This window comes from Lagopus leucura, unplaced genomic scaffold (assembly GCF_019238085.1).
Source record: "Lagopus leucura isolate 7727_CA_CO unplaced genomic scaffold, USGS_WTPT01 Super-Scaffold_100015, whole genome shotgun sequence".
Lineage (NCBI taxonomy): Eukaryota > Metazoa > Chordata > Aves > Galliformes > Phasianidae > Lagopus > Lagopus leucura.
The window spans coordinates 7,028,229-7,034,228 of record NW_024962269.1 but is presented as its reverse complement, the minus strand read 5'-3'; the positions used below and the strand labels follow the sequence as shown (position 1 = coordinate 7,034,228).

Sequence of the window (6,000 nt, the reverse complement as noted above, 5' to 3'; positions counted from 1 at the left end):
CGCCCCGCGGCCCGGCCACGCCGCCCCGCACCTGCCCGGCCCCGGGCCGCGCCGCTCCCTCCGGAGCGCTCCGGCCGCGTCGCCGGCGCTCCCTCGCGCCCCTCTCTCTCCCCGCGCCCTCCTCCCTTCGTTCTCCTTCCCCCGTCCTTTGTCTCCCGCGGCCCCGCCGCCGGGCTGACCCGTCCCCGCGGCCGTCGCTCGGCCCGGCAGCCGGCCCGGCCCCTGCCGCCCGTGGACGCGTAAAGCGGTCGTTCGGTCGAGCAGCGGGGAAGGTGTCGAGCTAAGATTTCCCCCCTGAAAATAAATTGTTTTACTTCGGCAGCCCGCCGAACTTTCCCGGTACCTGCGCGCAGCCGCTGCTCCTTCACGGCTCCGCGGAACGCTCGGCGCGCTTCGGCCGCGAGCTGCAGCGTGCAGAGAGCCGCAGCGGGCGGGGGGTGGCGCGGGTCACGCCCGGGGGGGGTCCGAGCGCACCTGCGAGCGGCCCGGCCTGATTGACTGCAGGGTGGGGCTCAACACCTTTCGCTTTTTTGTTTTGTTTTCGCTTTTGTTAGTATTTGTGCATCGTTGCAATGATGACAGTTCAGAACGCTCCAGTTCTCATTCAGCGTCAGAAGCAGTTGGCTTCCAATTTGAATCTTGAAATAAAAAACGTAAGCTCCCTTTCTGCAGCTTGCTTTATTTCTATTGTTTTGATATTTCTGCTGTTCTTTATTCTGTCGTGTTTTGGAGGCTGAAACGCAATGTCCGGTCTGAATCTTTGTTTCTCTTCCACTGAAAAAGCAAACAAGATTCCAACTAAACTGATGAGTTGGGTGCTCAAATGTGAGCTCAGAACCTATAGATTCATCCTGGAAATAAATGAAACAAAAGAGTACAAAAGAGGAAATATTTTGCAATTTATCTTCATCAGTCACAACAACCAAGGAGATAATCACATCCTCCTGTGGGTACCGATGTTTCTACAAAAGGGGAATGGGATTGCTGGAGAGGGAAATGATCCTTGTGCAGGGATGCATACGTCCCGTTATTTGGCACTGGTTCCAGCAGAACCAGGTCTTTCTCAGGTTCTGCAATGAGAGCACAGCCTCATGCTCCCCCTGACATCTTCTCCCCATCCCTCTCTCCAGTGCCCTGCTGAAGGACAGCCTTCCCTCAGCCCCTCATGCTCTGTTTGGGAACTGCCTGCTAAGAGTGTGTGCTCAGGCTCAGCCTGTCACTGTGTTCTCAGTTGCAGTGGGTGAATTGCACAGAGCTGTGACTGTTCTACATTTTCTAGGTGACATCCTGCAAGTTCTCTAACCTCGTTTCTCCCTGTGCTGTCCTTGGCTCTGGGAACACACTCACTGCTTGCCACTGCCCTGTGAGCACACTGAATTTTCTTGTCGTTGCTATCAGGAACCAGCTCCACTGAGAAGGCCTGGCCTGCACAGCAGCTGGTCTGTCTGGGGGCTCGTGCACACCTATTAACTCTCCTTCCTGACCAGCTGTGTTGCTTTCTGTGCTCAGCACATTGGTGCAGGCTTCTTCTTCAGCCAGGCTGTGCTGGGTGGTCTGCTCCATGCTGGGGAGGACAGGCCAGGGCTGCCCCGTGCTAAGCATAGCCACTTCTGGCATGTTCCGGTGTGTTCCAGGGGGTTTTGGCAGACTCTTTGCTGGCCCCCTTTGAGGCACAGGTGGGCCCATTAGCGATAATGAAGGCAGCTCAGTGGAAATGTGTTGGAGAAAGGGCAGAACCCAGTACAACTCTGAGGAGCTGGGAAAGGTGTGTGAGAACAGGGCAGCAGAAGGTGCTGTGACAGCTGCTGTGTGACTGCAGCCCTGAGCCTGCACTCGGGAGGAGGTTGCTGGAGGAGATGGCTGTGTAGGACTGCGCCGGGGCCTGGCAAAAAAAGAATGGAGTAGGGTGGTGTTTCAGTTCCTTTGTTTCTCACCAACCATTTCTCAATTCTATTTTTCAATGTCAACAAATTAAATTAGTTTTTCCCAAATCCAGTCTGTTCTGCTCATGATGTTAACTGGGAAGTAGTCTCTCTTCCTTTACAAGCTTTTTGAGCTTGGTTCCTCACCACCCTGCTGAGGAGGGCAGTGAGCACGGTGGACTGGGAGCTGGTAGTGCTGGTATCAGCCCTGCACATGCTGGAGTCAGGGGAGAGGAAACTGAGCCCCTCTCTGAGACCCACTGGCTCCAGCATGAGCTGCATTATGAACTTCCATGTATTGTGATGGAACAACACTTCCAGAGAGGGCTTGTTTTCTGTGTTCTGCTATACCCATCAGCCTCTTGGTTGCCATTCCTGCTGACTTTGCAGAAGGTTTTGAGGATACTGAGAAGATCTCTTTTCCATCTGGCAACAAATCATTCACATTTCAGTGCAGTGTCCATTGTGTGCCCATTGTTTGAACAGGGCATTTCAGCAGGCTGTAGCACCTTAACACTTCTGATTACGTTTTTTGTCTGCATGTGCTAGAGCAAGGTCAGCTTGGGTATTTGTATTCCACAGTCCCTCTGCATTATTACACTGTGAGTCAGTGGGGTAGATATCCCTTTTTACTGTCAATCACTATACTCTTTGCACTTCCCTTACTGTCCCATAAATGATCTCAATTGAACATTCATTACCGGAAAATAGAAAGCTCCCCCCCTCCTGCTTCTTCCTAACAACGTCTCTGTTTCAAGTTGTGAGCATGTGTCTGTCTTATAATATCAATGATTAAATTGCCTGGGATTTCTGCTTAGTTCACTTTAAACAAAATTGTGGATAAAAGCTGGGTGATTTATTTTTTCCATGCAGCAAATTCAACAAAAATGCAGTTTTGCTTATCTTCAAATAGTCCTGAATTATCTTTGCTGAATAGTTTTGGCTGAGTATGTTCAGGATGAGACTCACAGATGTGCCAGAGAGGCTTTTTTTGTTTCCCAGTACCTTAAAAGCTAGGGAAATTTTGAAACATGTATGAGATCCACGTCCAGTTCTGTCCTCTGCCTGAGTGATTCAAATTCACTTTGCTGATCAATGAAATTGTAGGTTATCTGGGGGTATAAGAAGAGGGAAGAGAATATTGTTTTCCCATCAATACTGTTTCCATGTGTACAAAGAACAATAAGTGGAGCAGGAATTAGATCAGATTCTTCTCTTTGCTATGTGAGAAAGAGTAGATTAGAGCTTTCTGCTCATGCTTTTCCATCAGCATTTGCTTTGGCATGGAGTTCAATAAGGCTGCAGCAAGAGGAACTGGAGAAACCCTGTTCCGAAGTCTTGTGGATGGTTCTCATCTAGGACAGGAACGTGAGTACAGATCACTGACAGGAAAGTGATCTGAGCTCAGTGTGTTAGCAGGCTGTGCAAATGCCCAAACAGATGGGCAAAATGGGGCCTTGCAGTGCCTCCTAAATGCCACCATCCCTTTCTTTCAGTTTTCTTTCAGGTATCTACAAATGAAATATTGACCTGCCCATCTAATGGAATGTCTTCGTCAGTGTGGAATAGTATTCTGGGCCTTCCGGTGCCAAGGAACCCTCCAAAAGAATCATATGTAAAACCAACACCAAAAATCTGTTTGTCAGCACATGAAACACCCACCAGCTGCTACTAAGGGGTGCTGCATGCTCCCTGAGTTAAGGCCTTGTCCCTCTACTCCCTGCAGCTTTCCTGGAGCCTTGTATCAGCACTGCTAATATACAGTTGCAAGAACCAGTTACAAGCTATCTCTTGTTCCAATGAGCTGCTTGAATGACAACGTAGAAGTGAGTTCTGCTGTTAGTGACTTTTCCAGGTACCATTTTCTCCTCAAATCATAGCAGCAGATACCTTGAAAGCTGTTTCATGTGTACTCTCACCAATTGCTTTTTCCCTGAACATGCAGAAGGTGCCTCACTCAGTTTAAGCTATTTCCTGGAGGACATATATGACCACAGTTACTTGTTTTTGAAGTTACTTTCCATAAGATGAAGAAAACTGTCAAGTAATTGGAGTGCTGGTGCAATTTAATTTGAAATTGTTATTCCCAAATGCTAGCAAAGCAGGCAAAAGCCTCTGAGCATGATCATGAGTGAAACTATTCTTCAGTGTTAAGTGGTTCTGAGTTAATGGCAGTCCCTGGCTTACCAAAGCCTTTGTCATCACTGTTTGGAGGCAGATCCACCACATTTGTTTCAGAAGATGCAGCAATGCCTTTTCTTTCAAGACATGCCATTTCCTTCCACAATTGCCTTGTTAGGGATGCTGGAAGAGTGGATGACCTCTATGGTACCGGGATGCTGCTATCTTCTCTCTTTCAGCGTGGAGTATTTTTGATGGTGCTTGGTGAGCAAATTGCTCTTTTTCATCTTTCTCATGCAACACTGTTGCTCAGCAAGGCTTTCCTGCCTGTCAGCTGTTACAGACTCTAAGAGATTACATTGCTTGTTTCACAGATTCCCTATTAACAACTTGTTTTTGCTTACTGAATTCAGAGTACATATGCGGTATATCACTGGCTTTCACCTACGTTTCTCTAGTGTACTATTCGTAATGTTATCAATATTTCTGGGCTCATATTGCAGCTGGTCCTATGATTCAGCTGTAATTGAATCGGCTGGTGATCTAATATCTCGATTGCAAATACAGCTGCCTTTTTTTTTTTTTTTTTTTCTACAGAGCATGTATATCAAAAGTTTGTGAAGCAGTTAAGGTCTTATGGCAAATATTGCTTGCTTCCTGGAATTCTCAATATTCTCAAGCAGCATAGCTTTTTTTAATTATTATTATTTTAATCTCTCTCTACTGCAAACATTCTGGCTTAGGCTTCCAGTCTCTTTCTGTCCTGGAATTTCTTTGCATGGCACTGACCTTGGTTTTGTATCACGTCACACATAAACCCCTAATTTTTGTTCTTTGATTCTGTGCTAAGGATTTGCCCAGCTCTTCTTCAGTTGCATTTGTTGTTCAGTGCAAGCAACCAAAAGTGTGCCTTTGGACTTTGCTAGCTGATACATTTTTTCTGTAATATTCCCGGATTCTTTTCTCAGTTGTCTATACTTTTGTACTTATATTAAAAATCTACTTTTTTTTCCTAACAACTCTGTTTCTCTCAGATTATGCTCCAATCTTCATATTCCAATCATACTGATGATTTGATGCCTACCAGTATCTGAATTCTGTTTTACACCTTTTACTGAGAATTTGTTTCAGGGTACACAAAGGCAAACAGCACAATCTGCCATACTTACCTGATACTTTAAAGCAATCATAGTGCAAATAACATCTATTTGTTTTAGTTATTGTTATTATGAGATGGTTCATGAAAGCATATACCTTGTGGAGTAAAACAGGAATTAGGGGGATATTATAATGTATAGTGTGCTATATACAGGGTGTAGAATACTTTATAAGGCAGGAGATTGAGCTCTATTTACTGTACAGTTGCATCCATGGAACAGTTCCTGCTGGCAAGAATATCAATATTTTTTCACAGTCTTTGAAAGAAGACTGTTAGAAGACTGTTACAGTTCCACTCATGTAAATACGATGAGTATTTTTAAAAAGCACATCACAAGGTTGTCCACTTCCAAGAAGGTGATGATTCAACTGCTGGGTGCATTTCTGCTGAGAGCAAAGAATGCTGCCTTGTAAGAAAGAGTAAAGGCAGAAGGAAAAAGCCAGTCAGACCCAAAGGATTTATATTCTCAATGTATATTACGTTAGTTTTCCACCTATTCTGTCTGAGAAATGCATGCACACTAGAGCAACCAGCACTTTGATGATTTCATAAAGCTTGTGTGTTACATCATTAAACTAAAGATCATTTACTTTCTCTGAATTGGTGAACACAACTTTTGTCTGTTCTTTTACGCAATATTTAATAAAATATTAATAAATAACTCATAAATGCTTAAACATGCTGAATGGTTGAACTTTTACATAGCTTCTTCCATGGTTTCTAATACATGCACAGAAAGAAGATTTTAAAGTAGATGCTGCTCTTAGAGCACAAGGCTGCATGAGGCTTTTGCACAAA

General features: G+C 45.3%; 1 long non-coding RNA gene across 1 annotated transcript in view; it reads right to left on the bottom strand.

Moving 5' to 3' along the window:
- Positions 1-719: 719 nt before the first annotated feature.
- The window catches only part of LOC122182569, a 132,762-nt gene continuing 127,481 nt past the window's right edge, over positions 720-6,000 (bottom strand). Inside the window, exon 3 of the long non-coding RNA XR_006179858.1 lies at positions 720-774. This is a non-coding gene — a long non-coding RNA (uncharacterized LOC122182569). The remainder of the gene's footprint in view (positions 775-6,000) is intronic.